At 37.8% G+C, this 12,208-nt stretch overlaps 1 protein-coding gene across 8 annotated transcripts in view; it reads right to left on the bottom strand.

Annotated features, from left to right (window-relative positions):
- CDK8 (cyclin dependent kinase 8) overlaps positions 1-12,208 on the bottom strand; it is a 151,246-nt gene that overhangs the window by 67,651 nt on the left and 71,387 nt on the right. The gene's annotated exons all lie outside the window — the stretch shown is intronic.

Genomic DNA, 12,208 nt, shown 5'->3' with positions numbered 1-12,208 from the left:
GATAAATCTATATTTATGTGCATTTTTATAAAGTAAAATATAAATAAATATAAATCACGTTTAATACACATTTGACATTATTCAATATAATCATACAATGTCGTACAAGGAAAAACTTTTCAGACAACCTAGTCCAGTCCCATTATTTGATGAGGGAAGTTAGCTTCAAAGGAATAAAAAGACTTTTCCAAGGTTCCACAGTTACTTGTGGAAGACACAGATTGCGACACAGAGCTTCTGACTTCCAGTAATAGATTCCTTCTGCTCTAATATATGAACATAACACACCATATAAAATAAAACCTGCTTTCTAAAACCTATTCAGATATTAGTGGGTCAGAAAAGTTAAGAAATGAATGTGTCCCTAAGACACAAAATGGTTATAATTTAAAACATGTTATAGTAATCATAATTTGATAATAAATAATTTAGGTCATCTCCAAAGACTTTCAAAGACACTCACACAACATGTGTTTACTGAACACTTACTATGTACCCAGAACTGTGCTAGGTACTGAGGATACAACAAGTTCCTTCTTTTAGAGAGTTTTCTGTGTCTACTGGCTTAAAAAGATAAGTAACACACCATAATACAATATGATAAGTGCTATAATATGGCAAGTGCAACAGAAAAGGTTACTCAAAGGAGACTTGGTGGAGGACCCAAGCAAAGACTCCTCAGAGGCCGGGCGCGGTGGCTCACGCCTGTAATCCCAGCACTTTGGGAGGCCGAGGCAGGCAGATCACGAGGTCAGGAGATCGAGACCATCCTGGCTAACATGGCGAAACCCTGTCTCTACTAAAAATACAAAACAATTAGCCAGGTGTGGTGGCGGGTGCCTGTAGTCCCAGCTACTCGGGAGGCTGAGGCAGGAGAATGGCGTGAACCCAGGAGGTGGAGCTTGCAGTGAGCCGAGATCACGCCACTGCACTCCAGCCTGGGCGACAGAGCAAGACTCCGTCTCAAAAAAAAAAAAAAAAAAAAAAAAAAAAAGACTCCTCAGAGAAAATGCCATCTGAGGCCTAAATGGCTGTTCTCAAACCTTTTGGTCCCAGAACCCCTTTATTCTCTTGAAAATTACTATGGACCCTGACAAACTTTGGTTTATTATATCTATCAATATTATACCCTATACAAATTTTAAAATGCGAACTTTTAAAACTACAGAAGTTTATATCCACTAGCCACCAGAGCAACGGAATAGCATCATCACATGTTGGATCATCTCTGAAAGAAATCCACTAGGCACTCATTAGAATGAGAATGAAAAAGCAAACAACATCATAGTTTATTACAAAAATAGTGTTGACCTTACAGACCCTCTGAAAGGATCTTGTAGACACCCAGGGGGTTCCAGGATCACACTCTGATCACTTGATTGTGTGTGTGTGTGTGTATGTGTGTGTGTGTGTATGTTTGTGTATTAGTTAAGAGAGGTGCAGTCACATGAGGAAAGAGAAAAAGCATTTGAGGGAGACTGGATACTGTATACAACTAGAGATGAGGCTGGGGATAAAATCAAGAACCACAACACAAGTCTTTTCATGCCAAGAACAACAAGAAGGGCACCTGTAAAGGTTTGTTGTTGTTGTTGTTGTTGTTAAGCAAGAGAATATCAATTATATTTTATCTGGAAAATATATCTTTGGCTGCCTTGTGAATGCTTAGTGGGAGTAAATAAGGAAAGGAGGCAGACAGAACAGTTACAAGTAATTAGTATTAAAATTATTCAGTGAGAGATGATGATGGCTATTGCAGAATGGTGGTTACTATAGAGAACAGACAGATAAGAAGTAGGGTCCTTCATGATTGACTACTGTGGGTAAGGAAGAAGAAGTTAAAGACAATGATTTCTGCCACAGGCTACAAAGTAATGACAGCATTATTCACTGAAATTAAAAACCAGGTAGGAGGAAAAGTTTTGAGGGAACAGGTAGGTGATAGCTCCATTCTGTGTAGGCTGAGTTTTGGGGACCAGTGAGACATCTAAGTGGGCATAGCTGCTGGCAAGCAGAATAAACACTAAAGCTCAAGAGCAAGCTGAAGACACAGATTTACCGGAATCAGCATGACACAGTGATCGAAGCCACAAGATGTAGGTTCAATGAGAGCAAAGAGAAGGACTGTCAAGAAAAAGATTTTCAAAAAGGGCAGAATAGCAAATAGTACAAAAATCTGCAGAGAGGTCTAGTGAGGTAAGAATTGTAAAGTATCTACTGAATTTAGCAATGATTAAGTCAACAATGGATAGTGGAGTAGGCAAAAATAGTTGCAGCGATGTGGTGGCAGGGTCTATATTGCAGAAGGCTGAGGGGTGAATGAGACATACGTAAACTAAGACAACATATGTAAGCAATTCTTTGAAGGCGAAAAATAAGGCAGGTGCTGGAGTAATACACAAGGTTAGAGTTATTATTTCTTAAGATGGAAGAGACTTGATTATGATAAGCACTGACAGAAAGGACCCAGAGAAAAAGAGCTAACAATATAGGAGAGGAGAAAAAAATCCAGAGAACAAGCTTTCAGGGTCTTTGCTCTCTGGCTTGAAGGAGAAACATCTATTCCATCGTAATAGGAAGAAAGGACAGATAAAGGAACGAATACAGATGGAAAGAAGTTGGTTCAGAGGCAAAAAGCTGGGGGAGTTCCGATTTTGATATGTTCATTTTTTTTCCGAAAGTGGCAATGAGGTCATATACTAAAAGGAAGGGCAGAGGTGATAGCACTGGAGACTTCGGTAGCAAGACAGTTTAAGTGAACAAATTAATAAGCCTTTATAAAATCAATTAATTTAAGTCAATTTAATACTTTATTATTTTAAATTATTACTAAAACGTAACATTGCTTTATCTTTGTTTTTACAACATATTTTATGCCAAATCCTTACTTGGGAAAAGAAATCACAATTACAACATTATTTTTCTGGAAAAAAATTTGTTTTGTAACAATCAGTTTTACAGCATATATCTAGTAAAGCACCATGAGTACTCATTATATGAAAAAGACATTAAGAGGATCTGTACTTAATATTCACTGTCTGAATGGTTTCTGAAAGAAAGATGAAGTTAAGGACATAAAAATAAAACAAAATTGGAATCAGAATAGTCTATTAGACACTTTCATGGGCAGGGTTATTGATTTAACCAGATGGTCAATCCAAGGGTATAACACATTCTATTATATCTACTGTTTAAGAATTACATCCTAGAATTGAACCCCCTACTAAGAAAGAGAGTGGTGGGAAAGAAAATAATTTAAACTGAAGATTTACCCATTCATCTCCTTAATATCCACCACTTTCTCTTATTTAAAAATGCCCAAGGTGGTATATGACAATTTCTTCTCTGTGAACTAAAAAAATTCTAATATTCAATCAGTCTTCTCCCCTACTCCAAGTAATTGTATGTTTTTTACTTTATAAAAGTAGATTATTAGAAAGAAATGTGCAACGGAGAAAAATAATACCAAATAAATTATAAATGACATCTGATTATACAAAAGGCAACCTCCTCTTGAAAATCACCTAATATAATTACAACATAATATAATAGTGCTATGTGGTTTACATGGCAAATTTATCTCTCCATCCACACTTTTTTTAGTAAAAGATACAAAGGAGATGAAAAAGATTTGTTCACTAGTGTCAGTAATGATCCAAGGGAAGTAGTCAGATTAAATGAATGGTTACAATACAGACTGAGTATCCCTTATCTGAAATGCATGGGATGAGAGGTGTTTTGAAATTCTGATTTTTCAGGATACTGTGGAATATTTGCCCATATATAATGAGATATCTTGGGGATGAGATCCAATTTAAACACAGGATTCATTTTATGTTTCATATACACCATATACACATTGCCTGAAGGTAATTTTATATAATATTTAAATAATTATGTGCATAAAACAAAGTTTGTGTACAATGAACCATCAGAAAGCAAAAGTGTCACTATCTCTGCCACTCCTGTGAACCACCTGTGGTTGTTTGGCATCACCATCATTCATGACTCTGAATTTATATGCTACTAATAACTAATTATTTTCTTACACTTAAGTACTTAATAGTAAAAAAAATACGGCATATCAGCCGGGTGTGGTGGCTCACACCTGTAATCCCAGCACTTTGGGAGGCCAAGGCAGGCAGATCACCTGAGGTCCAGAGTTAAAGACCAGCCTAGACAGCATAGTGAAACCCCATCTGTACTAAAAATACGAAACTTAGCCGGGCGTGGTAGTGGACACCTGCAATCCCAGCTACTCAGGAAGCTGAGGTAGAAGAATTGCTTGAACCCAGGAGGTAGAGGTTGCAGTGAGCCAGGATTGCGCCATTGCACTCCAGCCTGGGGGATGAGAGCGAGACTGAGTCTCAAAAAAAAAAAAGAAGGCATATAATTAATATTGTGAAAAAATGTGTTCAGTGTAGTCCTAAGCAGCACAGTAGCATCACCAGAATACCTTTTCTCCCTTGAGGATGCAGAATCAACGGTGTGTTATGCACCTGCATTTGACTACGGCCTGTCACATGAAATCAGATGTGGAATTTTCCACTTGTGGCATCAGGCCAGTGCTCAAAAAGTTTCAGATTGTGTAGCATTTTGGATTTCTGACTTTTGGATGAGAGGTGCTCAAATAGTGTTCTAAGCACTAGAGAAAGAGGAGACAACGCAATGTATGTTCAAGGTATGAAGCTGGATAAGACAAGGCTTCAGAAAGTCTATTTAAATTAGAATCTGAAGACTTAAGAAATTTGATAAAAATACTTAACAAACTAGGCATAGAAGGAATATAGCTCAAAGTAATACAGGTCATATATAACAAACCGAAAGCTAACATCATACGAATGAGGAAAAGCTGAAAATCTTTCCTTCAAGAACTGGAAGAAGACAAGGATGCTCACTTTCACCACTCTTATTCAACATAGCACTGGAAGTCCTAGGTAGAGCGATCAGACAGGAGAAAGAAATAAAAGTCCTCAAAATTCAAAAGGATTTAGTCAAACTGTCTCTCTTTGCTGATGATATGATTTTATATATATATATGTATTATATGGAGTCTTGCTCTGTTGCCCAGGCTGGAGTGCAGTGGCATGATCTCAGCTCACTGCAGCCTCCGCCTCCTGGGTTCAAGTGATTGTCCTGCCTCAGCCTCCCGAGTAGCTGTGATTACAGGCACGCACCACCATGCCTGGCTAATTTTTGTATTTTTAGTAGAGATAGGGTTTCACTTGTTGGTCAGGCTGGTCTCAAACTCCTGACCTCAAGTGATCCACCCACCTCAGCCTCCCAAATGATCTTGTATTAAAAAAAACCTAAAGACTCCACCAAAAACAACTCTTAGATTTGGCAAATAAATTCAGTAAAGTTGCAGGTTACAAAATCAATGTATAAAAGTATTGTTTCTATATATCAAAAATGATCCAACCAAGAAAGAAATCAAGAAGTCAATCTCACTTAAAAAGCTAGAACAAAATTAAAATACCCAGGAGTAAATCGAACTAGGGAGATGGAAATCTCTACGAGAAGGACTACAAAACACTGTTAAAAGAAATTAAAGATGACATAAACAAAAGGAAAAACATCCCAGGCCCATGGATCAGAAGAATCAATATTGTTAAAAGGACCATACTGCCCAAAGCAATCTACAGATTCAATACAATCCCAGTCAAAATACCAATGCCATTCTTCACGGAGTCAGAAAAAATAATCCTAAAATTTGTATGGAACCAAAAAAGAGCCCCAATAGTCAAAAGCAATCCTGAACAAAAAGAACATAGCTGGAGGCATCACATTACCTGACTTCAAAACACATTACAAGGCTATAACCAAAACAGCATGGTATTGGTAGAAAAACAGATAAGTAACCCAATGGAGCAGAATGAAGAACTCAGCAATAAAGCTACATATTTACAGCCAATTTATCTTTGACAAAGCTGACAAAAACTTGTATCAGGGAAAAGGACACCCTCTTTAATAAATGATGCTGGGAAAACTAGATAGCCACATGCAGAAGATCTAGGCAAAGAATTTATAACTAAGACCTCAAAAGCACAGGCAACAAAACCAAAAACAGACAATGAGACTTTATTACACAAAAAAGCTTCTGCACAGCAAAAGAAATAACATAGTGAAGAGACAGCCTGTTGAATGGAAGAAAATATTTGCAAACTATTCATCTGAGGGGACTAATATCCAGAATATAAAAGGAACTCAAACAGCCCAACAGGAGAAAACCAAATAATCCCATTAAAAAGTGGGCAAAGGACATGAATGGATACATTTCAAAAGAAGACATACGAAGATCCAACAGGTATATGAAAAAAATGCTCAATATCACTGATCATCAGAGAAATGCAAATAAAAACCACAATGAGATACCATCTTACCCCGGTGAGGATGGCATTCATCAAAAAGACAAAAGATAACGGATGTTGGTGCGGACACAGAGAAAAGGGAACTCCTCTTACACATGGTGGCTGGGAATGTAAACAAGTACAGCCACCATAGAAAATGGCATGGCAATTTCTCAAAAAGCTAAAAATCGAAATACCATTCAATCCAGCAATCCCACCACTGGGTATCCACTAAAACAAAAAGAAACAAATGTATCAAAATGATACCTGCACTCACATGCTTATGGCAGCACTATTCACAATACCAAAGACAGACATAAACCTAAGTGTCCATCAACAGATGAATGGATAAAGAAAATGTGGTATATATACACTATAGAATACTATTCAACCACACACACACAAAGAAGGAAATCATGTCATTTGCAGCAACATGGACGAAACTGGAGATCAACATGGTGGAAATAGCTTAAGCAAAATAAGCCAGACGCGAAAAGACAAATATTGCACGTTCTCACTTAACCTGCGGGAGCTAAAAAAAAAAATTTGAACACGTGAAGGAAGAGTGGAAAAACAGATAACAGAGAGACTGGGAAGGTTAAGTGGGAGGCAAAAGGGTGAATGAAAAGTGGTTAAAGGGTATAAACATACAGTAAGATAAAAGGAATAAATTCAGCCGGGCGTGGTAGCTCACGCCTGTAATCCCAGCACTTGGGGAGGGAAAGGCGGGCAGATCACTTGAGGTCAGGAGTTTGAGGCCAGCCTGGCCAACATGGTGAAACCCTGCCTCCACTAAAAACACAAAATTAGTCAGGCATGGTGGTGCACAGCTGTAGTCTCAGCTACTAGGGAGGCCGAAGCAGGAGGATCACTTGAACCCAGGAGACGGAGGTTGCAGTAAGCTGAGATTGTGCCACTGCACTCCAGCCTAGGCGACAGAGACTCTGTCTCATAAAGAAAAAATAAATGAAATAAATTCAACATTTGACAGCAGAGTGGGATGACTACAGTTAACAAAAAAGTACTGTAGTCAGATGATAGACATCCAGAATTCCCTGATTTGATCACTATGTATTATATACATGTAACAAATGTTCTCATGTAACTCATAAATTTGGGCACGCACACACACAAAAAGACTTAAGAAGTTTGTCAACAAGAGAGGGAGGCCCTGGGGAAATAAATCAGTAGTTACATGAGACACCCCAGGAAGTGGAAACAGTATATACAAAACTACAGAAGCATGGAAAGGGTCTGCCATGCTCAGAGAATAGTAAAGACTAGCAGCAAGTAGTTTAATATCACTAAACATACCACAAAATAAATGGCTACCGGTGACAGCCCTGAGGACAGATGAGATTTTAGAAATAGGCGGCCGGGTGCAGTGGCTCAGGCTTGTAATCCCAGCACTTTGGGAGGCCGAGGCGGGCGGATCACCTGAGGTCAGGAGTTTGAGACCAGCCTGCCCAACGTGGCAAAACCCCGTCTGTACAAAAAATACAAAAATTTAGCCAGGCATGGTGGTGGGCGCCTGTAATCCCAGCTACTTGGGAGGCTGAGGCAGGAGAATCACTTGAACCCGGGAGGCGGAGGTTGCAGTGAGCCAAGATCCTGCCACTGCACTCCAGCCTGGGCAACAAGTGCAAAATTCTGTCTCAAAAACAAAAACAAAACAAAACAAACAAACAAAAAAACAGAAATAGGCAAGGTAAATGGGGGATATTTTATGGCACCTGTCTCAAAAGAGGTATGTAGAGTGTCCAAAATAAGTTAAGAAGAAAATATTATATTAAAAAAATTAAGCTGAGGGAAAATGTGTTGTGTAAGAAAACCAAAAATAAGAGGATGGGACCATGATGAAAATTCACCTTTAAGAGATGGGAGGAGTAAGATGAAAATATAAAATGGCCGCAAAGGATTGGTTAAAAAACTGAGCAGTGTTTTGGTAAAAGAGAGTATGCAGCACACAAATCAAACTACACTGCTTCCTAAAACTCTATTTAAACTATGGTAAAGGGAATTTTTAAAAGACATAAGGACGATAAGTATAAATACTGAGACTGAAGATAGCATAAAAATGTGGAAACTAGAAAGCAAATGGACAAAAAATAGCTGATTAAGAGGATCCAAGAAAACAAAATCAGAAGTTGACAGTGAAGAAAGCCAAGAACCAATTAGAGTTACACAGCAAAATCATGCAATGGCAGAGAATTGAGACTATAAGATACTGCTAGAAGTAGAAATGGCTGAATGGAAGACAAAGTGGAGGAGATATCCTAGAACAGAATAGCAGGAGACAAAGTGAGAGAGGGGCAAAAGAAAAATAGGAAAATTGGAGGAGCAATTCAAGCAATTCAAGAAAACTTCCAAATTGAAAGACATAATTTCCAAAACTGGAAGGGTCTACCAAATTCCCATCCCAAATAAATGAAAATAGGCCTATCCCAAGATACAATATCTACATATTTCAGAAAAGTGGAGACAAACAGTATATTTTACATTTTACAAGCTTCCAGTGGGGATGGGTAACAAATCACTTAGAAAGGGATCAGTAATCAGGAGACCTTTGGTCCTCTCAAAATGAGTTTTGCAAGCTAGAAGTTCTAGACTAGCTCTGCATTGTATAAAATTGTTATATACTGATTACATTGTCAACAGATGTGGTTTAGGGTTTAAGCTCTGTGGTTTAGGGTTTAGGAGCCTGTTCTGGAGAATTAAATTTTCAGTTGCAAAGATAGGAAAATATTCTGGAATAGTCAACCAGATCAAGGAGCTTGCACCAGATTGTAAAGCAGTACACTACTTATTTCATGGAAAAAGACATGCTTTAAGGAAAACAAAACAGCTGAAATAATCATAATCACTGTGTTTAGTTATATAGTAAGAACTGTGAATTACCTAAAGGCTAATGTGTAGGTCTAAGATTTAATTATCTTAAATATGTGATAATGTGTAAGATCATAAACAACTGCCATTGCATGCTGAGGTATGATGATTATTAAGGGGGAAAGGTCAGTGAGAATGCTGGACTATGACATAAAATCTTAGTGGCTATGCAAGATAATAAACCAGTTTGGTCTGAATGCTTTAGAGATGTTAAATGAACAGCCTAAGTTGCTTTGGTGTGGTATCTTTGGTATTTTTAGTGACCACAGTATTTCCAACTAGTGAAAGAAAGCAAAAGTTAAAAAAAAAAAAAAGACGGCTCTTAAATATATGTTCTTGGGCCTTAGCCATATTTTAAATCATTTTTAATAAAATTTCATTATTTAAAACAATTAAAGGTCCTAACAATTATTGTTCTTGCATTATTTTCTTTCTTTTTATTTTTGTTTGAGACAAAGTCTGGCTCTGTCACCCAGGCTGGAGTGCAGTGGCGCAATCTCGGCTCACTGTAACCTCCACCTCCCGGATTCAAGCGATTCTCCTGCCTCTGCCTCCTGAGTAGCTGGGATTACAAGCACCCACCACCACACCCAGCTAATTTTTGTATCTGTAGTAGAGACGGGGTTTAACCATGTTCTCCAGGCTGGTCTCGAACTCCTGACCTCAGGTGATCCACCTGCCTCAGCCTCCCAAAGTTCCGGGATTACAGGCATGAGCCACCGCACCTGGTTGTTCTTGCTTTATTTTCAAAAACTGCCTAGAACTATTTCTTACCTTGGGTATCATGACTCAGGTTAACAATTGTATCATTTAAAACCCTTCTAGACTTAGGTCCCAAATTCAGAATAACAAAGCTAATAAAACGTATTTTACGCCTAAAACATCCTTAAATTTTCTGGAATGGCCAGGAGGTAACATAAAGATTTATTCCTTTACCTTAAAAAAGGAAGGATACTAGAAATAATTAGATTTGGTCAACATTCCTACAATGTTATTTAATTCAAAATTATAAAAATTCTTATTGCTAAATTAATTTATTTGGTAAATCACAAGAGAAATTTGGGCTGTATAAATCAATTATAAGCAAATAAAATATTAATGAATATATCCTCAATGGTTATGTACTTTAAGTTGAAAAAAGGCAAACTCATGCTCATATACAAAAACTGGTACAATAACTACTTCAAATTGATTTTTGTTTCTAGATTTCAGTATCCTTATTAATCATGGACAATCAAGGTACACTTGATGATAGAAACTAAAGGGCCACGTAGATTTGTCAAATTCCTCACTATTCATAATATGTCTAATCCCCTGCATAATTACTGACTGAATCTGTGTATTGTATGCCACTAGATGATCCATTCTTTTCCATTCTATTAATTCTAGTTAAGATAATAACTTTCCAGGGCTGCTGAATCTTATCATTGATGGAAACAACTATCAGCTGTATATGGCTGTAGATTAGGTGTCTGGCTATTTTTGAAGCATCATTAGACAGAGACTGCACTTGAACACACTCCAATGACTTTGCCAGATTCTGTTAACAACTAATGCAGCAGTAAAACACCTTGGCTCTGAATTATAGCATCGCAACAGATCCTCAAATTACTAAAGGTCTGTCCCAGCCAGAGACCTCAAACTAAAGATTCTTAAGAATCTTCCAGAAGAAGATGATCTTAGAGACAGATATAGCTTCTATCCAAGACTTCTGGATCAAAAGGAACGAAAGAGACAGCTTCTACTCAGGACCCATGGAACAAAGATCTAGATGGCCAGAACCATAAATTATCATGCTTTAATTTGTATGCTCTTATTTTGTGTCCAAGCTATTGTCTTTCCTTTGGTTTAAATTTCTGAATTGTTAACAGGCACTCGTTAACTCCAACAACGATACCTATAAGACCTTACCCATAATATTGCTTTGTGCATCCCTAGTCACTGTCTGTATGAGTCTACTGTCAGGGTACAATTTGCTCGTGATTTAACTAAAATATGCAATCAAACAAATGGTTGAGATTGTAGGCACTTTCTTTTGGGTGCAACTCAGCTTACTCTAGTTCCTGGGCAATTACATTTAACTACTAAGCAACTCTTTAAATAGTAAACTAAAAATAGTAAACAGGACAGATACCCCTATGATGCCATACTTAGGAAAGTTTTTGTCAACACCAAAACCACACTTAGGGACCATGGCTCTTGGCTTAGAAGTAGAATACAAACTCTGTTAATAATCTCTCAGCATTTATCAGTGTTAAATTACTCAAATGTGACCTCCAGAACCTTAAATGTGTACAGCCATTTTTCGTTCAGATGACTCAACAGCTAACCTTAAAACAATAACAAAAGGTATACATGAATAACTGACTTCAGTCCAACAACAGATGAGGTTGTCTTAATAATCTCCTATCTCCTAACAATGGTAAAGATCTGTATTTCATTGAACAATGATCTGAATACCCTGAATCTGGCCAAAAGGAGGGAATGAGAAAGTGAAATGAACCCCACTGATAATCATATTATTATTTCCCTAACAGATCGGTAGCACGGCCAGTACCAAGAGAACCCAGCCCTGCTTCACTTCTCCCAAATGGAATACTGAAGCACCTAATTCCCAAACTGACCTCCCTTCATGACAATATCCAATCCAGATCTGTTCTGCTTCCCCTAGTCTTTCCTTAGAATCATTCAGCCCAAGCCAAATCCCTATAAAGAACTTGCTCTTTTCTTACCGAGATACCTCATACTTCATCTGGCGTGAGCTCTCGCTTGCTAGAGCAGGCTAATAAGTTTTGGCTACAGGTGCACTCCTGGTGGCATTTATCATTTATCATGCCCAATAATCTTACACAAGATTACAATGCATCAGAGCAAATTAAACAACACTTTCTTTTAAATGAGGTAAAACCTGAAAGAGCACTTTCTAGCTAGTTATGCTACATTTTGTTTAAGGTCCCTTGCCATATTAACAC

This window comes from Pan troglodytes, chromosome 14, assembly GCF_028858775.2.
Source record: "Pan troglodytes isolate AG18354 chromosome 14, NHGRI_mPanTro3-v2.0_pri, whole genome shotgun sequence".
Taxonomy (NCBI): Eukaryota; Metazoa; Chordata; class Mammalia; order Primates; family Hominidae; genus Pan; species Pan troglodytes.
The sequence above is the reverse complement of the archived record's forward strand: the minus strand, read 5'-3'. Positions and strand labels throughout refer to the sequence as shown.